Source organism: Ambystoma mexicanum, chromosome 1q, assembly GCF_040938575.1.
Source record: "Ambystoma mexicanum isolate Mex_15411 chromosome 1q, UKY_AmexF1_1, whole genome shotgun sequence".
NCBI classification, from domain to species: Eukaryota; Metazoa; Chordata; class Amphibia; order Caudata; family Ambystomatidae; genus Ambystoma; species Ambystoma mexicanum.
This window is the reverse complement of record NC_090922.1, coordinates 685,955,938-685,979,933: the sequence shown is the minus strand read 5'-3', so window position 1 is coordinate 685,979,933 and position 23,996 is coordinate 685,955,938.

Below are 23,996 nucleotides of genomic sequence, written 5' to 3'. Positions count from 1 at the left end.
AGGGGTTTGATTTCACCATTGAGCACAGGTCAGGGTGTCACCACCAAAATGCTGATGGTCTCTCTAGGATGTTTGTAACCGACTAGAGGTATGAGATTTATCCAGGAGTGGATTCAATCCTCCTGTCCCTTAGTCTGGGGGGATGGGGGGCGAGTGTTAGGGAGAATTCTCTTATAAGGCTAATTTCCCAAACCTAGTGAGTCCCCCAGCAGCTTTGCTGGAATTTTGGGGTTTGTTTTTTTCTCCTGGTAAGAGTGAGACTCTTTTCCTCCCACTCTTAGGCATGATTTGAGGTATGTCTTTGACTTTTTGTGTGGCTATGGGCTATTGGGTCTTTTACTCCATAGGGTATCATCTGTTTTTAGTATGTGTGTTACACAGCACCCTCAGTGCAGTAACACAGGGGTGTCATAGTGACCCCCAAACATAGACTCCATACCCTGGGACTGACTACTGTCTCCCAGGGCATGTAAAGTCACCATTGACTTTACTAGTCCAAAATTGTGAACAGAACCAGTACAAACCATCATATTGTGGAAGTACTGGAAGGGGTTAATTCGATTCCCCCTGGGTCTGTTTCCAAGGGGGCACTGTCCAGTCCCCCCTTGTTGAGTTTCTGGCTGGTGGCAGTGGTTACCACGCAAAATATTCCACCGGAATATTTCCTATGGGATTTTCCCATTGATTTTAAAAGCACCACTTTTTGGTGCAATGTTAAAGATACCGCCGGTTTATTTTTTTAATATTAAATCACCGGTTGGGTCTTTTTGTAGAGAACTCTTTTCTAAAATGGCGTTCGTGTCCGTCTCTGTAACTCCAACCAAGGTCGGGCCCTTTGTTCCAATTTTTGGCGGGCTTCTCCACAGAAGCCCCCCAGCTGGTGCCACTCTGTCTGGGTTCCACAGGATGTGTGGGTGGGGGAATTGGCACCCTGGACTGCGTTGCCTTAGCAACTCAAGTCGCATTCTGTTCTGATTGGATAGGATTTACTGCTTACTCCTGTAGTCTTAATCTTCTTGCAGTGGTCCCCAAGGGAACTGCACAGGATTCTGCCAACACTGGTGTACAGCGGTGGGATTTGTATTGAGTATACATTGTAGAGTGCTTCTAATACTTTAGTGCAACTAACCACAAAGCTTAGCACTATAAAAATTTATTTTCCAACAAGTCAACTATGGAAAGTTACAGCCAGGAGTCCCTGTCTGCAAAAACTGCTGATTGTTTAAGAGTCCGTTGTAGACATAAGGATCTTCCTGTAAAAGTCAAGAACATAGAATTGATTGAGAGAGTGTTAGAAAACCAAAGTCTGGGTAGTGGTTCAGATGAGCCTACCTCACCAGCAAATGTAGACAACAGTAATGAAATTAATATGGATCAAAGTGTTGATAATATTGTTGTAGAGTCAGATGAGGAAAGTGAGGCCAATGTAACTGTCCTCACTGGCCCTCTGCCTGCTCTAGCACCTCAAGCTGTGTCTACTGGACATTTGTCAGGTCCCACATTAAGTCCTGCATTCATTGAACTAGAAAAAATGAGACTTGAATTAGAGTTCAAAATAATGAGTGCCCAATATGAACAAAAGTACCAAGAACTAAGGCTCAGAGAAATGGAGCTCAAACATGAGCTAGAGATGAAGAAATTGTCTGTGGAAAATGCTTCTCTACCCGGATCCTCTAGGAGTTCCAGTCCCAAAAGATCCCGGATGCTTAAAGAGATTGTGGGTATGTATGAACCTAAGTTGGATGTGTTTGATTGGTTGGCTATGTTTGAGTATAATCATGGGCTCCAGGACATCACAGGGAATCAGTTGCTTCCTTGGTTGTTCTCTAGGCTCGCCCCTGTTGTATCTGATGTGGTAATGGAGTTGGGGGAGGTGGATAGGATGGACTATGAATGTGTGAAGCTAGCTTTAATAGCTAGATTTGGGAAGACCCCTTCCCAGTACCTTAAGAGGTTTAGGACCCTCAAAAATCATGATGGTACCCCTTGGGCTACCTGGTTGAGTGAATGTTTGAAGAACTTAGAGGGATGGATTTAGGGTTACAGATTGAAGACTTATGAAGGAATGAAAAATCTTGTTATGTTGGAGTCAATTTATGATGCCTGCTCTCCTGAGCTCAAACAGCACTTGGCTGATTCAAAGGAAATAGATTCCAAGAAGCTAGCTAAGGCTGTTGACTTGTGGGTTGCCAACAGGGCTACTCACAAGGATTCTGGGGTAACTCAGAAAAAGGATGAGGGGAAACAGCCTAAAAAGGACTCCAAAGAGAATTCCAATAATTCCAATTCCAAAGAGGGCTCCAAACAGAACCATAAGGGTAAGCCACATGGGAAACCAAATCAGGCTAGTGTACCTTCTGGTCCCAAACCAGAAGGAGGTCAGAACAAGCCACCATTCGCGAAGGCATTTGGAAAATGCTATGTTTGTGGCTCTACTGACAATGTGAAAGGAGAACCCAGATGTAAGGGTAAACCTTCAGGGGTCCACACTGTCTCCTTAGCCTTCGCTCCAGAGGAGGAAGTACAGGTGCCCAGTGGAAACTTTCTATTACTGGCTGATGAACCCGTAGGAGTCTCAGCAAGTGTTTCTTTAGTGTCCCTGGGGTTGGGGGAACAACAGAATTTAGATATCTATAATTCTATCCCAGATAATGCTAAAGAGTACTATAAGCACAGTGTCCAGGTGATTGGTCAGGAGACTCCTGCCATTAGGGACACTGGGGCCAGCAAAACTGTGGTGAATGAATCTTTTTTGAAGGCAGAGGATGTTGCTAAGGCACCCAAATGCCTCATCAAGTTAGCTGGAGGGCCTGTGCAGATGCTTCCTCAATTACCAGTTCTCATCCAGTGCAATGATATGACTGTGAAGATACCTGTCAGTGTAGATTGTGAGGTACCAGGAAGGGTTCTGTTGGAAAATGACCTGAAAACTCTTGGAGTAGTGTCACATACCCCCAGACCTCCTAGTAAAAGGTTACAGGAGCTAACAAGACCTGCAAGGGAGAAAAACATGAGAGGTCCTCCCAAGGAGATGATGAGAAAAGAATTCACTCCTACTCCACTTGAGCTACATTCTGCTATATCTGAGCAACCTGAAGCAAAGGGGCAACCCAAGACTTCTAGAAGGAAACCAGCAGCAAGCGCTCCAGTGCTTCCAACTAGGACTTCCCCTAGGTTGTCCAAAGTTGCACCTGTAACTCCACCTCCAGCTGAGGCTGAGAGGGAGGTACAACCCTGTGTGGTTGAACTAGACTCTGAAGAGACAGAGCTAGTAGAAGGGCAAGAAATTATTGGAGATCTGGATCTTGTTGACCATCCTGAGCTGCAGTCATTACTGGCAGAAGGTGGACCCAACAGGGCAGACTTCAGTAAGGGACGAAGAGAATGTCCAACTCTGGAAGGTCTTCGCCACCAGGCAGCTTCTCAGGCTGATGGGCAAGAGCCTGGGAAGTATAGGTTGCACTGGGAAGATGGCCTCTTCTACAGTGAACCGACTGAGTCTGCACCTGGAGACTACAAGCGACTTGTAGTGCCTCAAGAAAACAGACTCCAGTTCTTGCAACTAGACCATGAGATTCCTTTGGCTGGTCACTTGAGTTTCAAGAAGACCAAGGAAAGGCTCTCTCTCTACTTTTATTGGGCAAAGATGGGGGCTGAGGTAGATAAGTTCTGCAAGAGCTGCCACACCTGCCAAACTTCTGGTAAGGGTGGTTCCAAGAATGTGGCACCTTTAGTGCCTCTCCCAGTAGTGGGAGTCTCATTTGAGAGGGTAGGAATCGACATTGTTGGTCCCCTTGATCCTCCAACCTCCTCAGGCAACAGGTTTATCCTTGTTGTAGTAGACCATGCTACGAGGTACCCTGAGGCAATTCCTATGAGGACTGTTACAGCGCAAGCTGTGGCTAAGGCCCTCCTTGGTATTTTTACCAGGGTTGGGTTTCCTAAGGAGGCAATCTCTGACAGGGGGTCACATTTTATGTCCCACTACATGAAAGCCATGTGGAAAAACTGTGGAGTGACCGCCTACCACCCTTAGACAAATGGGTTGTTTGAAAGGTTTAATAGGACCATGAAGAGCATGATAGGTGCTTTAGAAGAACCCCTTAAGAGGAAGTGGGATCTTCTATTGCCATGCCTTCTCTTTGCTTGTAGAGAAGTCCCTCAGGAGGGAGCTGGTTATAGTCCCTTTGAACTACTTTATGGCCATCCAGTCAGAGGTCCATTGGCCCTGATTAAGGAGGGGTTGGAGAGTGCTCCTTCCCCCAAGCCATTCAGAGTGACTGACTACGTGATAGGACTCCAGAGGAGAATGTCACAGATGATGGCACAAGCTAGTGATAACCTGAAGGTGGGTCCAGCTTTGGTCAAGCACTGGCATGATCAAAAGGCTAACATGGTTGAGTTCACTCAAGACCAGCTAGTTCTCGTTATGATACCAACAAGGCAGAGGGCCTTGCAAGACAGATGGATGGGACCCTTCAAGTTTTGTGGGTAAACCTGGAGAGGTGAACTTTCTGGTAGACTTGGGAAATCCCAAGGAGGCTCCCATAGTCTTCCACACCAACAGACTAAAAGCGTATGTCTCTAGACCTGAAGTAGGAGACTTGCTTCTAGCTTCAGCAGAAGAGGAAGAAGAGAGTGAACCTCTCCCTGATCTCCTCAGAGGCTTACCTTTGGATGAAAAGATTGAAGGAGTTAATCTCTCTTCAAATCTGACACCTGAGCAACAAGAGGAGTTGAAATCTTTGTTAAATCAGTTTGCCTCCCTGTTCTCACTTTCACCAGGCTTGACCCCCTGGGGCCAGCATGAAATACTCACTGGTGACTGTCTGCCTGTAAAAAGCAGAGGGTACAGAATGTCAGAGAATGTAAGGACTCACATCAAAGGAGAGGTCCGCAAGATGCTTGACCTCGGGGTAATAGAGCCCTCTACTAGTCCATGGTCTAGCCCAGTTGTGTTAGTACCAAAGGCAGGATCCAAAGAGTTGAGATTCTGTGTGGACTATAGAGCCCTTAATGCAGTCACCAAGACTGATGCCCATCCTTTGCCAGCCAAGGACAGATGAGTTGGTGGATAGACTTGGTTCAGCCAAGTACCTCAGCACATTTGATCTGACGTCAGGCTATTGGCAAATAGCCCTGATAGACCATGCCAAGGAGAAAACTGCATTTTCTACCCCAGTTGGCTTATACCAATTTAAGTTTATGCCTTTTGGACTGAAAAATGCACCTGCTACATTCCAAAGGATGGTAAATCAGATTCTGACCTGGATGGAGGACTTCTGCATGGCATACTTGGATGACATCGCAGTGTTCAGCCAATCCTGGGAAGAGCATGTTGACCACCTAGGACATGTTTTGCAGGCTCTAGAGAAGGCCAATCTGACCATAAAGGCAAGTAAATGCCAGATTGGACAGAGTAAAGTGGTCTACCTTGGACATGAGGTAGGAGGTGGAGAAATAAGGCCTTTGCCCAGTAAGATTGAAGCTGTGCACAATTGGACAACACCTACTACTCAGACCCAGGTGAGAGCCTTCTTAAGTCTCACTGGGTACTACAGGAATTTCATAGAAAACTATGGGACCATAGCTTCTCCACTGAATGTGATCTCCTCTCCTAAATTTCCCAAAAAGGTCAGATGGAATGAGCAGTGCAATCAGGTCTTTGAAAACCTGAAAAGCCCTTTGTCAAGCTCCAGTACTAAGAGTTCCTGACTACCACCAAACTTTAATTGTACAGACAGATGCTTCTAATGCAGGTATAGGTGCAGTCCTTAGTCAACTGGATGGGAAAGGTATAGAGCACACCATTTGCTTCATCAGTAGAAAACTGAAGGAACCTGAGACAAGGTGGGCAACCATTGAAAGAGAGTGTTTTGCTATTGTGTGGGCTCTGAAGAAGTTTAGGCCATACTTGTATGGTTCTACTTTTGTTATTCAGACTGACCACCAACCCTTGAGATGGTTAATGCAAATGAAAGGGGAGAACCCAAAACTATTGAGATGGTCAATCTGCCTCCAGGGGTTTGATTTCACCATTGAGCACAGGTCAGGGTGTCACCACCAAAATGCTGATGGTCTCTCTAGGATGTTTGTAACCGACTAGAGGTATGAGATTTATCCAGGAGTGGATTCAATCCTCCTGTCCCTTAGTCTGGGGGGATGGGGGGCGAGTGTTAGGGAGAATTCTCTTATAAGGCTAATTTCCCAAACCTAGTGAGTCCCCCAGCAGCTTTGCTGGAATTTTGGGGTTTGTTTTTTTCTCCTGGTAAGAGTGAGACTCTTTTCCTCCCACTCTTAGGCATGATTTGAGGTATGTCTTTGACTTTTTGTGTGGCTATGGGCTATTGGGTCTTTTACTCCATAGGGTATCATCTGTTTTTAGTATGTGTGTTACACAGCACCCTCAGTGCAGTAACACAGGGGTGTCATAGTGACCCCCAAACATAGACTCCATACCCTGGGACTGACTACTGTCTCCCAGGGCATGTAAAGTCACCATTGACTTTACTAGTCCAAAATTGTGAACAGAACCAGTACAAACCATCATATTGTGGAAGTACTGGAAGGGGTTAATTCGATTCCCCCTGGGTCTGTTTCCAAGGGGGCACTGTCCAGTCCCCCCTTGTTGAGTTTCTGGCTGGTGGCAGTGGTTACCACGCAAAATATTCCACCGGAATATTTCCTATGGGATTTTCCCATTGATTTTAAAAGCACCACTTTTTGGTGCAATGTTAAAGATACCGCCGGTTTATTTTTTTAATATTAAATCACCGGTTGGGTCTTTTTGTAGAGAACTCTTTTCTAAAATGGCGTTCGTGTCCGTCTCTGTAACTCCAACCAAGGTCGGGCCCTTTGTTCCAATTTTTGGCGGGCTTCTCCACAGAAGCCCCCCAGCTGGTGCCACTCTGTCTGGGTTCCACAGGATGTGTGGGTGGGGGAATTGGCACCCTGGACTGCGTTGCCTTAGCAACTCAAGTCGCATTCTGTTCTGATTGGATAGGATTTACTGCTTACTCCTGTAGTCTTAATCTTCTTGCAGTGGTCCCCAAGGGAACTGCACAGGATTCTGCCTAACACTGGTGTACAGCGGTGGGATTTGTATTGAGTATACATTGTAGAGTGCTTCTAATACTTTAGTGCAACTAACCACAAAGCTTAGCACTATAAAAGTTTATTTTCCAACAAGTCAACTATGGAAAGTTACAGCCAGGAGTCCCTGTCTGCAAAAACTGCTGATTGTTTAAGAGTCCGTTGTAGACATAAGGATCTTCCTGTAAAAGTCAAGAACATAGAATTGATTGAGAGAGTGTTAGAAAACCAAAGTCTGGGTAGTGGTTCAGATGAGCCTACCTCACCAGCAAATGTAGACAACAGTAATGAAATTAATATGGATCAAAGTGTTGATAATATTGTTGTAGAGTCAGATGAGGAAAGTGAGGCCAATGTAACTGTCCTCACTGGCCCTCTGCCTGCTCTAGCACCTCAAGCTGTGTCTACTGGACATTTGTCAGGTCCCACATTAAGTCCTGCATTCATTGAACTAGAAAAAATGAGACTTTAATTAGAGTTCAAAATAATGAGTGCCCAATATGAACAAAAGTACCAAGAACTAAGGCTCAGAGAAATGGAGCTCAAACATGAGTTAGAGATGAAGAAATTGTCTGTGGAAAATGCTTCTCTACCCGGATCCTCTAGGAGTTCCAGTCCCAAAAGATCCCGGATGCTTAAAGAGATTGTGGGTATGTATGAACCTAAGTTGGATGTGTTTGATTGGTTGGCTATGTTTGAGTATAATCATGGGCTCCAGGACATCACAGGGAATCAGTTGCTTCCTTGGTTGTTCTCTAGGCTCGCCCCTGTTGTATCTGATGTGGTAATGGAGTTGGGGGAGGTGGATAGGATGGACTATGAATGTGTGAAGCTAGCTTTAATAGCTAGATTTGGGAAGACCCCTTCCCAGTACCTTAAGAGGTTTAGGACCCTCAAAAATCATGATGGTACCCCTTGGGCTACCTGGTTGAGTGAATGTTTGAAGAACTTAGAGGGATGGATTAAGGGTTACAGATTGAACACTTATGAAGGAATGAAAAATCTTGTTATGTTGGAGTCAATTTATGATGCCTGCTCTCCTGAGCTCAGACAGCACTTGGCTGATTCAAAGGAAATAGATTCCAAGAAGCTAGCTAAGGCTGTTGACTTGTGGGTTGCCAACAGGGCTACTCACAAGGATTCTGGGGTAACTCAGAAAAAGGATGAGGGGAAACAGCCTAAAAAGGACTCCAAAGAGAATTCCAATAATTCCAATTCCAAAGAGGGCTCCAAACAGAACCATAAGGGTAAGCCACATGGGAAACCAAATCAGGCTAGTGTACCTTCTGGTCCCAAACCAGAAGGAGGTCAGAACAAGCCACCATTCGCGAAGGCATTTGGAAAATGCTATGTTTGTGGCTCTACTGACAATGTGAAAGGAGAACCCAGATGTAAGGGTAAACCTTCAGGGGTCCACACTGTCTCCTTAGCCTTCGCTCCAGAGGAGGAAGTACAGGTGCCCAGTGGAAACTTTCTATTACTGGCTGATGAACCCGTAGGAGTCTCAGCAAGTGTTTCTTTAGTGTCCCTGGGGTTGGGGGAACAACAGAATTTAGATATCTATAATTCTATCCCAGATAATGCTAAAGAGTACTATAAGCACAGTGTCCAGGTGATTGGTCAGGAGACTCCTGCCATTAGGGACACTGGGGCCAGCAAAACTGTGGTGAATGAATCTTTTTTGAAGGCAGAGGATGTTGCTAAGGCACCCAAATGCCTCATCAAGTTAGCTGGAGGGCCTGTGCAGATGCTTCCTCAATTACCAGTTCTCATCCAGTGCAATGATATGACTGTGAAGATACCTGTCAGTGTAGATTGTGAGGTACCAGGAAGGGGTCTGTTGGAAAATGACCTGAAAACTCTTGGAGTAGTGTCACATACCCCCAGACCTCCTAGTAAAAGGTTACAGGAGCTAACAAGACCTGCAAGGGAGAAAAACATGAGAGGTTCTCCCAAGGAGATGATGAGAAAAGAATTCACTCCTACTCCACTTGAGCTACATTCTGCTATATCTGAGAAACCTGAAGCAAAGGGGCAACCCAAGACTTCTAGAAGGAAACCAGCAGCAAGCGCTCCAGTGCTTCCAACTAGGACTTCCCCTAGGTTGTCCAAAGTTGCACCTGTAACTCCACCTCCAGCTGAGGCTGAGAGGGAGGTACAACCCTGTGTGGATGAACTAGACTCTGAAGAGACAGAGCTAGTAGAAGGGCAAGAAATTATTGGAGATCTGGATCCTGTTGACCATCCTGAGCTGCAGTCATTACTGGCAGAAGGTGGACCCAACAGGGCAGACTTCAGTAAGGGACGAAGAGAATGTCCAACTCTGGAAGGTCTTCGCCACCAGGCAGCTTCTCAGGCTGATGGGCAAGAGCCTGGGAAGTATAGGTTGCACTGGGAAGATGGCCTCTTCTACAGTGAACCGACTGAGTCTGCACCTGGAGACTACAAGCGACTTGTACTGCCTCAAGAAAACAGACTCCAGTTCTTGCAACTAGCCCATGAGATTCCTTTGGCTGGTCACTTGAGCTTCAAGAAGACCAAGGAAAGGTTCTCTCTCTACTTTTATTGGACAAAGATGGGGGCTGAGGTAGATAAGTTCTGCAAGAGCTGCCACACCTGCCAAACTTCTGGTAAGGGTGGTTCCAAGAATGTGGCACCTTTAGTGCCTCTCCCAGTAGTGGGAGTCCCATTTGAGAGGGTAGGAATCGACATTGTTGGTCCCCTTGATCCTCCAACCTCCTCAGGCAACAGGTTTATCCTTGTTGTAGTAGACCATGCTACGAGGTACCCTGGGGCAATTCCTATGAGGACTGTTACAGCGCAAGCTCTGGCTAAGGCCCTCCTTGGTATTTTTACCAGGGTTGGGTTTACTAAGGAGGCAATCTCTGACAGGGGGTCACATTTTATGTCCCACTACATGAAAGCCATGTGGAAAAATTGTGGAGTGACCGCCTACCACCCTTAGACAAATGGGTTGTTTGAAAGGTTTAATAGGACCATGAAGAGCATGATAGGTGCTTTAGAAGAACCCCTTAAGAGGAAGTGGGATCTTCTACTGCCCTGCCTTCTCTTTGCTTGTAGAGAAGTCCCTCAGGAGGGAGCAGGTTATAGTCCCTTTGAACTACTTTATGGCCATCCAGTCAGAGGTCCATTGGCCCTGATTAAGGAGGGGTTGGAGAGTGCTCCTTCCCCCAAGCCAGTCAGAGTGACTGACTACGTGATAGGACTCTGGAGGAGAATGTCACAGATGATGGCACAAGCTAGTGATAACCTGAAGGTGGGTCCAGCTTTGGTCAAGCACTGGCATGATCAAAAGGCTAACATGGTTGAGTTCACTCAAGACCAGCTAGTTCTCGTTATGATACCAACAAGGCAGAGGGCCTTGCAAGACAGATGGATGGGACCCTTCAAGGTTGTGGGTAAACCTGGAGAGGTGAACTATCTGGTAGACTTGGGCAATCCCAAGGAGGCTCCCATAGTCTTCCACACCAACAGACTAAAAGCGTATGTCTCTAGACCTGAAGTAGGAGACTTGCTTCTAGCTTCAGCAGAAGAGGAAGAAGAGAGTGAACCTCTCCCTGATCTCCTCAGAGGCTTACCTTTGGATGAAAAGATTGAAGGAGTTAATCTCTCTTCAAATCTGACACCTGAGCAACAAGAGGAGTGCAAATCTTTGTTAAATCAGTTTGCCTCCCTGTTCTCACTTTCACCAGGCTTGACCCCCTGGGGCCAGCATGAAATACTCACTGGTGACTGTCTGCCTGTAAAAAGCAGAGGGTACAGAATGTCAGAGAATGTAAGGACCCACATCAAAGGAGAGGTCCGCAAGATGCTTGACCTCGGGGTAATAGAGCCCTCTACTAGTCCATGGTCTAGCCCAGTTGTGTTAGTACCAAAGGCAGGATCCAAAGAGTTGAGATTCTGTGTGGACTATAGAGCCCTTAATGCAGTCACCAAGACTGATGCCCATCCTTTGCCAGCCAAGGACAGATGAGTTGGTGGATAGACTTGGTTCAGCCAAGTACCTCAGCACATTTGATCTGACGTCAGGCTATTGGCAAATAGCCCTGATAGACCATGCCAAGGAGAAAACTGCATTTTCTACCCCAGTTGGCTTATACCAATTTAAGTTTATGCCTTTTGGATTGAAAAATGCACCTGCTACATTCCAAAGGATGGTAAATAAGGTTCTGACTGGGATGGAGGACTTCTGCATGGCATACTTGGATGACATCGCAGTGTTCAGCCAATCCTGGGAAGAGCATGTTGACCACCTAGGACATGTTTTGCAGGCTCTAGAGAAGGCCAATCTGACCATAAAGGCAAGTAAATGCCAGATTGGACAGAGTAAAGTGGTCTACCTTGGACATGAGGTAGGAGGTGGAGAAATAAGGCCTTTGCCCAGTAAGATTGAAGCTGTGCAAAATTGGACAACACCTACTACTCAGACCCAGGTGAGAGCCTTCTTAAGTCTCACTGGGTACTACAGGAATTTCATAGAGAACTATGGGACCATAGCTTCTCGATTGAATGTGATCTCCTCTCCTAAATTTCCTAAAAAGGTCAGATGGAATGAGCAGTGCCATCAGGCCTTTGAAAACCTGAAAAGCCCTTTGTCAAGCTCCAGTACTAAGAGTTCCTGACTACCACCAAACTTTAATTGTACAGACAGATGCTTCTAATGCAGGTATAGGTGCAGTCCTTAGTCAACTGGATGGGAAAGGTATGGAGCACCCCATTTGCTTCATCAGTAGAAAACTGAAGGAACCTGAGACAAGGTGGGCAACCATTGAAAGAGAGTGTTTTGCTATTGTGTGGGCTCTGAAGAAGTTTAGGCCATACTTGTATGGTTCTACTTTTGTTATTCAGACTGACCACCAACCCTTGAGATGGTTAATGCAAATGAAAGGGGAGAACCCAAAACTATTGAGATGGTCAATCTGCCTCCAGGGGTTTGATTTCACCATTGAGCACAGGTCAGGGTGTCACCACCAAAATGCTGATGGTCTCTATAGGATGTTTGTAACCGACTAGAGGTATGAGATTTATCCAGGAGTGGATTCAATCCTCCTGTCCCTTAGTCTGGGGGGATGGGGGGCGAGTGTTAGGGAGAATTCTCTTATAAGGCTAATTTCCCAAACCTAGTGAGTCCCCCAGCAGCTTTGCTGGAATTTTGGGGTTTGTTTTTTTCTCCTGCTAAGAGTGAGACTCTTTTCCTCCCACTCTTAGGCATGATTTGAGGTATGTCTTTGACTTTTTGTGTGGCTATGGGCTATTGGGTCTTTTACTCCATAGGGTATCATCTGTTTTTAGTATGTGTGTTACACAGCACCCTCAGTGCAGTAACACAGGGGTGTCATAGTGACCCCCAAACATAGACTCCATACCCTGGGACTGACTACTGTCTCCCAGGGCATGTAAAGTCACCATTGACTTTACTAGTCCAAAATTGTGAACAGAACCAGTACAAACCATCATATTGTGGAAGTACTGGAAGGGGTTAATTTGATTCCCCCTGGGTCTGTTTCCAAGGGGGCACTGTCCAGTCCCCCCTTGTTGAGTTTCTGGCTGGTGGCAGTGGTTACCACGCAAAATATTCCACCGGAATATTTCCTATGGGATTTTCCCATTGATTTTAAAAGCACCACTTTTTGGTGCAATGTTAAAGATACCCCCGGTTTATTTTTTTAATATTAAATCACCAGTTGGGTCTTTTTGTAGAGAACTCTTTTCTAAAATGGCGTTCGTGTCCGTCTCTGTAACTCCAACCAAGGTCGGGCCCTTTGTTCCAATTTTTGGCGGGCTTCTCCACAGAAGCCCCCCAGCTGGTGCCACTCTGTCTGGGTTCCACAGGATGTGTGGGTGGGGGAATTGGCACCCTGGACTGCGTTGCCTTAGCAACTCAAGTCGCATTCTGTTCTGATTGGATAGGATTTACTGCTTACTCCTGTAGTCTTAATCTTCTTGCAGTGGTCCCCAAGGGAACTGCACAGGATTCTGCCTAACACTGGTGTACAGCGGTGGGATTTGTATTGAGTATACAATGTAGAGTGCTTCTAATACTTTAGTGCAACTAACCACAAAGCTTAGCACTATAAAAATTTATTTTCCAACAAGTCAACTATGGAAAGTTACAGCCAGGAGTCCCTGTCTGCAAAAACTGCTGATTGTTTAAGAGTCCGTTGTAGACATAAGGATCTTCCTGTAAAAGTCAAGAACATAGAATTGATTGAGAGAGTGTTAGAAAACCAAAGTCTGGGTAGTGGTTCAGATGAGCCTACCTCACCAGCAAATGTAGACAACAGTAATGAAATTAATATGGATCAAAGTGTTGATAATATTGTTGTAGAGTCAGATGAGGAAAGTGAGGCCAATGTAACTGTCCTCACTGGCCCTCTGCCTGCTCTAGCACCTCAAGCTGTGTCTACTGGACATTTGTCAGGTCCCACATTAAGTCCTGCATTCATTGAACTAGAAAAAATGAGACTTGAATTAGAGTTCAAAATAATGAGTGCCCAATATGAACAAAAGTACCAAGAACTAAGGCTCAGAGAAATGGAGCTCAAACATGAGCTAGAGATGAAGAAATTGTCTGTGGAAAATGCTTCTCTACCCGGATCCTCTAGGAGTTCCAGTCCCAAAAGATCCCGGATGCTTAAAGAGATTGTGGGTATGTATGAACCTAAGTTGGATGTGTTTGATTGGTTGGCTATGTTTGAGTATAATCATGGGCTCCAGGACATCACAGGGAATCAGTTGCTTCCTTGGTTGTTCTCTAGGCTCGCCCCTGTTGTATCTGATGTGGTAATGGAGTTGGGGGAGGTGGATAGGATGGACTATGAATGTGTGAAGCTAGCTTTAATAGCTAGATTTGGGAAGACCCCTTCCCAGTACCTTAAGAGGTTTAGGACCCTCAAAAATCATGATGGTACCCCTTGGGCTACCTGGTTGAGTGAATGTTTGAAGAACTTAGAGGGATGGATTAAGGGTTACAGATTGAAGACTTATGAAGGAATGAAAAATCTTGTTATGTTGGAGTCAATTTATGATGCCTGCTCTCCTGAGCTCAAACAGCACTTGGCTGATTCAAAGGAAATAGATTCCAAGAAGCTAGCTAAGGCTGTTGACTTGTGGGTTGCCAACAGGGCTACTCACAAGGATTCTGGGGTAACTCAGAAAAAGGATGAGGGGAAACAGCCTAAAAAGGACTCCAAAGAGAATTCCAATAATTCCAATTCCAAAGAGGGCTCCAAACAGAACCATAAGGGTAAGCCACATGGGAAACCAAATCAGGCTAGTGTACCTTCTGGTCCCAAACCAGAAGGAGGTCAGAACAAGCCACCATTCGCGAAGGCATTTGGAAAATGCTATGTTTGTGGCTCTACTGACAATGTGAAAGGAGAACCCAGATGTAAGGGTAAACCTTCAGGGGTCCACACTGTCTCCTTAGCCTTCGCTCCAGAGGAGGAAGTACAGGTGCCCAGTGGAAACTTTCTATTACTGGCTGATGAACCCGTAGGAGTCTCAGCAAGTGTTTCTTTAGTGTCCCTGGGGTTGGGGGAACAACAGAATTTAGATATCTATAATTCTATCCCAGATAATGCTAAAGAGTACTATAAGCACAGTGTCCAGGTGATTGGTCAGGAGACTCCTGCCATTAGGGACACTGGGGCCAGCAAAACTGTGGTGAATGAATCTTTTTTGAAGGCAGAGGATGTTGCTAAGGCACCCAAATGCCTCATCAAGTTAGCTGGAGGGCCTGTGCAGATGCTTCCTCAATTACCAGTTCTCATCCAGTGCAATGATATGACTGTGAAGATACCTGTCAGTGTAGATTGTGAGGTACCAGGAAGGGTTCTGTTGGAAAATGACCTGAAAACTCTTGGAGTAGTGTCACATACCCCCAGACCTCCTAGTAAAAGGTTACAGGAGCTAACAAGACCTGCGAGGGAGAAAAACATGAGAGGTCCTCCCAAGGAGATGATGAGAAAAGAATTCACTCCTACTCCACTTGAGCTACATTCTGCTATATCTGAGCAACCTGAAGCAAAGGGGCAACCCAAGACTTCTAGAAGGAAACCAGCAGCAAGCGCTCCAGTGCTTCCAACTAGGACTTCCCCTAGGTTGTCCAAAGTTGCACCTGTAACTCCACCTCCAGCTGAGGCTGAGAGTGAGGTACAACCCTGTGTGGTTGAACTAGACTCTGAAGAGACAGAGCTAGTAGAAGGGCAAGAAATTATTGGAGATCTGGATCCTGTTGACCATCCTGAGCTGCAGTCATTACTGGCAGAAGGTGGACCCAACAGGGCAGACTTCAGTAAGGGACGAAGAGAATGTCCAACTCTGGAAGGTCTTCGCCACCAGGCAGCTTCTCAGGCTGATGGGCAAGAGCCTGGGAAGTATAGGTTGCACTGGGAAGATGGCCTCTTCTACAGTGAACCGACTGAGTCTGCACCTGGAGACTACAAGCGACTTGTAGTGCCTCAAGAAAACAGACTCCAGTTCTTGCAACTAGCCCAAGAGATTCCTTTGGCTGGTCACTTGAGTTTCAAGAAGACCAAGGAAAGGCTCTCTCTCTACTTTTATTGGACAAAGATGGGGGCTGAGGTAGATAAGTTCTGCAAGAGCTGCCACACCTGCCAAACTTCTGGTAAGGGTGGTTCCATGAATGTGGCACCTTTAGTGCCTCTCCCAGTAGTGGGAGTCCCATTTGAGAGGGTAGGAATCGACATTGTTGGTCCCCTTGATCCTCCAACCTCCTCAGGCAACAGGTTTATCCTTGTTGTAGTAGACCATGCTACGAGGTACCCTGAGGCAATTCCTATGAGGACTGTTACAGCGCAAGCTGTGGCTAAGGCCCTCCTTGGTATTTTTACCAGGGTTGGGTTTCCTAAGGAGGCAATCTCTAACAGGGGGTCACATTTTATGTCCCACTACATGAAAGCCATGTGGAAAAACTGTGGAGTGACCGCCTACCACCCTTAGACAAATGGGTTGTTTGAAAGGTTTAATAGGACCATGAAGAGCATGATAGGTGCTTTAGAAGAACCCCTTAAGAGGAAGTGGGATCTTCTACTGCCATGCCTTATCTTTGCTTGTAGAGAAGTCCCTCAGGAGGGAGCTGGTTATAGTCCCTTTGAACTACTTTATGGCCATCCAGTCAGAGGTCCATTGGCCCTGATTAAGGAGGGGTTGGAGAGTGCTCCTTCCCCCAAGCCATTCAGAGTGACTGACTACGTGATAGGACTCCAGAGGAGAATGTCACAGATGATGGCACAAGCTAGTGATAACCTGAAGGTGGGTCCAGCTTTGGTCAAGCACTGGCATGATCAAAAGGCTAACATGGTTGAGTTCACTCAAGACCAGCTAGTTCTCGTTATGATACCAACAAGGCAGAGGGCCTCGCAAGACAGATGGATGGGACCCTTCAAGGTTGTGGGTAAACCTGGAGAGGTGAACTATCTGGTAGACTTGGGAAAACCCAAGGAGGCTCCCATAGTCTTCCACACCAACAGACTAAAAGCGTATGTCTCTAGACCTGAAGTAGGAGACTTGCTTCTAGCATCAGCAGAAGAGGAAGAAGAGAGTGAACCTCTCCCTGATCTCCTCAGAGGCTTACCTTTGGATGAAAAGATTGAAGGAGTTAATCTCTCTTCAAATCTGACACCTGAGCAACAAGAGGAGTGCAAATCTTTGTTAAATCAGTTTGCCTCCCTGTTCTCACTTTCACCAGGCTTGACCCCCTGGGGCCAGCATGAAATACTCACTGGTGACTGTCTGCCTGTAAAAAGCAGAGGGTACAGAATGTCAGAGAATGTAAGGACCCACATCAAAGGAGAGGTCCGCAAGATGCTTGACCTCGGGGTAATAGAGCCCTCTACTAGTCCATGGTCTAGCCCAGTTGTGTTAGTACCAAAGGCAGGATCCAAAAAGTTGAGATTCTGTGTGGACTATAGAGTCCTTAATGCAGTCACCAAGACTGATGCCCATCCTTTGCCAAGGACAGATGAGTTGGTGGATAGACTTGGTTCAGCCAAGTACCTCAGCACATTTGATCTGACGTCAGGCTATTGGCAAATAGCCCTGATAGACCATGCCAAGGAGAAAACTGCATTTTCTACCCCAGTTGGCTTATACCAATTTAAGTTTATGCCTTTTGGATTGAAAAATGCACCTGCTACATTCCAAAGGATGGTAAATAAGGTTCTGACTGGGATGGAGGACTTCTGCATGGCATACTTGGATGACATCGCAGTGTTCAGCCAATCCTGGGAAGAGCATGTTGACCACCTAGGACATGTTTTGCAGGCTCTAGAGAAGGCCAATCTGACAAGGCAAGTAAACAAAGGCAAGTAAATGCCAGATTGGACAGAGTAAAGTGGTCTACCTTGGACATGAGGTAGGAGGTGGAGAAATAAGGCCTTTGCCCAGTAAGATTGAAGCTGTGCAAAATTGGACAACACCTACTACTCAGACCCAGGTGAGAGCCTTCTTAAGTCTCACTGGGTACTACAGGAATTTCATAGAGAACTATGGGACCATAGCTTCTCCACTGAATGTGATCTCCTCTCCTAAATTTCCTAAAAAGGTCAGATGAATGAGCAGTGCCATCAGGCCTTTGAAAACCTGAAAATCCCTTTGTCAAGCTCCAGTACTAAGTGTTCCTGACTACCACCAAACTTTAATTGTACAGACAGGTGCTTCTAATGCAGGTATAGGTGCAGTCCTTAGTCAACTGGATGGGAAAGGTATGGAGCACCCCATTTGCTTCATCAGTAGAAAACTGAAGGAACCTGAGATAAGGTGGGCAACCATTGAAAGAGAGTGTTTTGCTATTGTGTGGGCTCTGAAGAAGTTTAGGCCATACTTGTATGGTTCTACTTTTGTTATTCAAACTGACCACCAACCCTTGAGATGGTTAATGCAAATGAAAGTGGAGAACCCAAAACTATTGAGATGGTCAATCTGCCTCCAGGGGTTTGATTTCACCATTGAGCACAGGTCAGGGTGTCACCACCAAAATGCTGATGGTCTCTCTAGGATGTTTGTAACCGACTAGAGGTATGTGATTTATCCAGGAGTGGATTCAATCCTCCTGTCCCTTAGTCTGGGGGGGGCGGGGGGGCGAGTGTTAGGGAGAATTCTATTATAAGGCTAATTTCCCAAACCTAGTGAGTCCCCCAGCAGCTTTGCTGGAATTTTGGGGTTTGTTTTTTTCTCCTGCTAAGAGTGAGACTCTTTTCCTCCCACTCTTAGGCATGATTTGAGGTATGTCTTTGACTTTTTGTGTGGCTATGGGCTATTGGGTCTTTTACTCCATAGGGTATCATCTGTTTTTAGTATGTGTGTTACACAGCACCCTCAGTGCAGTAACACAGGGGTGTCATAGTGACCCCCAAACATAGACTCCATAACCTGGGACTGACTACTGTCTCCCAGGGCATGTAAAGTCACCATTGACTTTACTAGTCCAAAATTGTGAACAGAACCAGTACAAACCATCATATTGTGGAAGTACTGGAAGGGGTTAATTTGATTCCCCCTGGGTCTGTTTCCAAGGGGGCACTGTCCAGTCCCCCCTTGTTGAGTTTCTGGCTGGTGGCAGTGGTTACCACGCAAAATATTCCACCGGAATATTTCCTATGGGATTTTCCCATTGATTTTAAAAGCACCACTTTTTGGTGCAATGCTAAAGATACCGCTGGTTTATTTATTTAATATTAAATCACCGGTTGGGTCTTTTTGTAGAGAACTCTTTTCTAAAATGGCGTTCGTGTCCGTCTCTGTAACTCCAACCAAGGTCGGGCCCTTTGTTCCAATTTTTGGCGGGCTTCTCCACAGAAGCCCCCCAGCTGGTGCCACTCTGTCTGGGTTCCACAGGATGTGTGGGTGGGGGAATTGGCACCCTGGACTGCGTTGCCTTAGCAACTCAAGTCGCATTCTGTTCTGATTGGATAGGATTTACTGCTTACTCCTGTAGTCTTAATCTTCTTGCAGTGGTCCCCAAGGGAACTGCACAGGATTCTGCCTAACACTGGTGTACAGCGGTGGGATTTGTATTGAGTATACATTGTAGAGTGCTTCTAATACTTTAGTGCAACTAACCACAAAGCTTAGCACTATAAAAGTTTATTTTCTAACAAGTCAACTATGGAAAGTTACAGCCAGGAGTCCCTGTCCGCAAAAACCGCTGATTGTTTAAGAGTCCTTTGTAGACATAAGGATCTTCCTGTAAAAGTCAAGAACATAGAATTGATTGAGAGAGTGTTAGAAAACCAAAGTCTGGGTAGTGGTTCAGATGAGCCTACCTCACCAGCAAATGTAGACAACAGTAATGAAATTAATATGGATCAAAGTGTTGATAATATTGTTGTAGAGTCAGATGAGGAAAGTGAGGCCAATGTAACTGTCCTCACTGGCCCTCTGCCTGCTCTAGCACCTCAAGCTGTGTCTACTGGACATTTGTCAGGTCCCACATTAAGTCCTGCATTCATTGAACTAGAAAAAATGAGACTTGAATTAGAGTTCAAAAGAATGAGTGCACAATATGAACAACAGTACCAAGAACTAAGGCTCAGAGAAATGGAGCTCAAACATGAGCTAGAGATGAAGAAATTGTCTGTGGAAAATGCTTCTCTACCCGGATCCTCTAGGAGTTCCAGTCCCAAAAGATCCCGGATGCTTAAAGAGATTGTGGGTATGTATGAACCTAAGTTGTATGTGTTTGATTGTTTGGCTATATTTGAGTATAATCATGGGCTCCAGGACATCACAGGGAATCAGTTGCTTCCTTGGTTGTTCTCTAGGCTCGCCCCTGTTGTATCTGATGTGGTAATAGAGTTGGGGGAGGTGGATAGGATGGACTATGAATGTGTGAAGCTAGCTTTAATAGCTAGATTTGGGAAGACCCCTTCCCAGTACCTTAAGAGGTTTAGGACCCTCAAAAATCATGATGGTACCCCTTGGGCTACCTGGTTGAGTGAAAGAGGGATGGATTAAGGGTTACAGATTGAACACTTATGAAGGAATGAAAAATCTTGTTATGTTGGAGTCAATTTATGATGCCTGCTCTCCTGAGCTCAGACAGCACTTGGCTGATTCAAAGGAAATAGATTCCAAGAAGCTAGCTAAGGCTGTTGACTTGTGGGTTGCCAACAGGGCTACTCACAAGGATTCTGGGGTAACTCAGAAAAAGGATGAGGGGAAACAGCCTAAAAAGGACTCCAAAGAGAATTCCAATAATTCCAATTCCAAAGAGGGCTCCAAACAGAACCATAAGGGTAAGCCACATGGGAAACCAAATCAGGCTAGTGTACCTTCTGGTCCCAAACCAGAAGGAGGTCAGAACAAGCCACCATTCGTGAAGGCATTTGGAAAATGCTATGTTTGTGGCTCTACTGACAATGTGAAAGGAGAACCCAGATGTAAGGGTAAACCTTCAGGGGTCCACACTGTCTCCTTAGCCTTCGCTCCAGAGGAGGAAGTACAGGTGCCCAGTGGAAACTTTCTATTACTGGCTGATGAACCCGTAGGAGTCTCAGCAAGTGTTTCTTTAGTGTCCCTGGGGTTGGGGGAACAACAGAATTTAGATATCTATAATTCTATCCCAGATAATGCTAAAGAGTACTATAAGCACAGTGTCCAGGTGATTGGTCAGGAGACTCCTGCCATTAGGGACACTGGGGCCAGCAAAACTGTGGTGAATGAATCTTTTTTGAAGGCAGAGGATGTTGCTAAGGCACCCAAATGCCTCATCAAGTTAGCTGGAGGGCCTGTGCAGATGCTTCCTCAATTACCAGTTCTCATCCAGTGCAATGATATGACTGTGAAGATACCTGTCAGTGTAGATTGTGATGTTCCAGGAAGGGTTCTGTTGGAAAATGACCTGAAAACTCTTGGAGTAGTGTCACATACCCCCAGACCTCCTAGTAAAAGGTTACAGGAGCTAACGAGACCTGCAAGGGAGAAAAACATGAGAGGTTCTCCCAAGGAGATGATGAGAAAAGAATTCACTCCTACTCCACTTGAGCTACATTCTGCTATATCTGAGCAACCTGAAGCAAAGGGGCAACCCAAGACTTCTAGAAGGAAACCAGCAGCAAGCGCTCCAGTGCTTCCAACTAGGACTTCCCCTAGGTTGTCCAAAGTTTTACCTGTAACTCCACCTCCAGCTGAGGCTGAGAGGGAGGTACAACCCTGTGTGGTTGAATTAGACTCTGAAGAGACAGAGCTAGTAGAAGGGCAAGAAATTATTGGAGATCTGGATCCTGTTGACCATCCTGAGCTGCAGTCATTACTGGCAGAAGGTGGACCCAACAGGGCAGACTTCAGAAAGGGACAAAGAGAATGTCCAACTCTGGAAGGTCTTCGCCACCAGGCAGCTTCTCAGGCTGATGGGCAAGAGCCTGGGAAGTATAGGTTGCACTGGGAAGATGGCCTCTTCTACAGTGAACCGACTGAGTCTGCACCTGGAGACTACAAGCGACTTGTAGTGCCTCAAGAAAACAGACTCCAGTTCTTGCAACTAGCCCAAGAGATTCCTTTGGCTGGTCACTTGAGTTTCAAGAAGACCAAGGAAAGGCTCTCTCTCTACTTTTATTGGACAAAGATGGGGGCTGAGGTAGATAAGTTCTGCAAGAGCTGCCACACCTGCCAAACTTCTGGTAAGGGTGGTTCCAAGAATGTGGCACCTTTAGTGCCTCTCCCAGTAGTGGGAGTCCCATTTGAGAGGGTAGGAATCGACATTGTTGGTCCCCTTGATCCTCCAACCTCCTCAGGCAACAGGTTTATCCTTGTTGTAGTAGACCATGCTACGAGGTACCCTGAGGCAATTCCTATGAGGACTGTTACAGCGCAAGCTGTGGCTAAGGCCCTCCTTGGTATTTTTACCAGGGTTGGGTTTCCTAAGGAGGCAATCTCTAACAGGGGGTCACATTTTATGTCCCACTACATGAAAGCCATGTGGAAAAACTGTGGAGTGACCGCCTACCACCCTTAGACAAATGGGTTGTTTGAAAGGTTTAATAGGACCATGAAGAGCATGATAGGTGCTTTAGAAGAACCCCTTAAGAGGAAGTGGGATCTTCTACTGCCATGCCTTCTCTTTGCTTGTAGAGAAGTCCCTCAGGAGGGAGCTGGTTATAGTCCCTTTGAACTACTTTATGGCCATCCAGTCAGAGGTCCATTGGCCCTGATTAAGGAGGGGTTGGAGAGTGCTCCTTCCCCCAAGCCATTCAGAGTGACTGACTACGTGATAGGACTCCAGAGGAGAATGTCACAGATGATGGCACAAGCTAGTGATAACCTGAAGGTGGGTCCAGCTTTGGTCAAGCACTGGCATGATCAAAAGGCTAACATGGTTGAGTTCACTCAAGACCAGCTAGTTCTCGTTATGATACCAACAAGGCAGAGGGCCTCGCAAGACAGATGGATGGGACCCTTCAAGGTTGTGGGTAAACCTGGAGAGGTGAACTATCTGGTAGACTTGGGAAATCCCAAGGAGGCTCCCATAGTCTTCCACACCAACAGACTAAAAGCGTATGTCTCTAGACCTGAAGTAGGAGACTTGCTTCTAGCATCAGCAGAAGAGGAAGAAGAGAGTGAACCTCTCCCTGATCTCCTCAGAGGCTTACCTTTGGATGAAAAGATTGAAGGAGTTAATCTCTCTTCAAATCTGACACCTGAGCAACAAGAGGAGTGCAAATCTTTGTTAAATCAGTTTGCCTCCCTGTTCTCACTTTCACCAGGCTTGACCCCCTGGGGCCAGCATGAAATACTCACTGGTGACTGTCTGCCTGTAAAAAGCAGAGGGTACAGAATGTCAGAGAATGTAAGGACCCACATCAAAGGAGAGGTCCGCAAGATGCTTGACCTCGGGGTAATAGAGCCCTCTACTAGTCCATGGTCTAGCCCAGTTGTGTTAGTACCAAAGGCAGGATCCAAAAAGTTGAGATTCTGTGTGGACTATAGAGTCCTTAATGCAGTCACCAAGACTGATGCCCATCCTTTGCCAAGGACAGATGAGTTGGTGGATAGACTTGGTTCAGCCAAGTACCTCTGCACATTTGATCTGACGTCAGGCTATTGGCAAATAGCCCTGATAGACCATGCCAAGGAGAAAACTGCATTTTCTACCCCAGTTGGCTTATACCAATTTAAGTTTATGCCTTTTGGATTGAAAAATGCACCTGCTACATTCCAAAGGATGGTAAATAAGGTTCTGACTGGAATGGAGGACTTCTGCATGGCATACTTGGATGACATCGCAGTGTTCAGCCAATCCTGGGAAGAGCATGTTGACCACCTAGGACATGTTTTGCAGGCTCTAGAGAAGGCCAATCTGACCATAAAGGCAAGTAAATGCCAGATTGGACAGAGTAAAGTGGTCTACCTTGGACATGAGGTAGGAGGTGGAGAAATAAGGCCTTTGCCCAGTAAGATTGAAGCTGTGCAAAATTGGACAACACCTACTACTCAGACCCAGGTGAGAGCCTTCTTAAGTCTCACTGGGTACTACAGGAATTTCATAGAGAACTATGGGACCATAGCTTCTCGATTGAATGTGATCTCCTCTCCTAAATTTCCTAAAAAGGTCAGATGGAATGAGCAGTGCCATCAGGCCTTTGAAAACCTGAAAAGCCCTTTGTCAAGCTCCAGTACTAAGAGTTCCTGACTACCACCAAACTTTAATTGTACAGACAGATGCTTCTAATGCAGGTATAGGTGCAGTCCTTAGTCAACTGGATGGGAAAGGTATGGAGCACCCCATTTGCTTCATCAGTAGAAAACTGAAGGAACCTGAGACAAGGTGGGCAACCATTGAAAGAGAGTGTTTTGCTATTGTGTGGGCTCTGAAGAAGTTTAGGCCATACTTGTATGGTTCTACTTTTGTTATTCAGACTGAC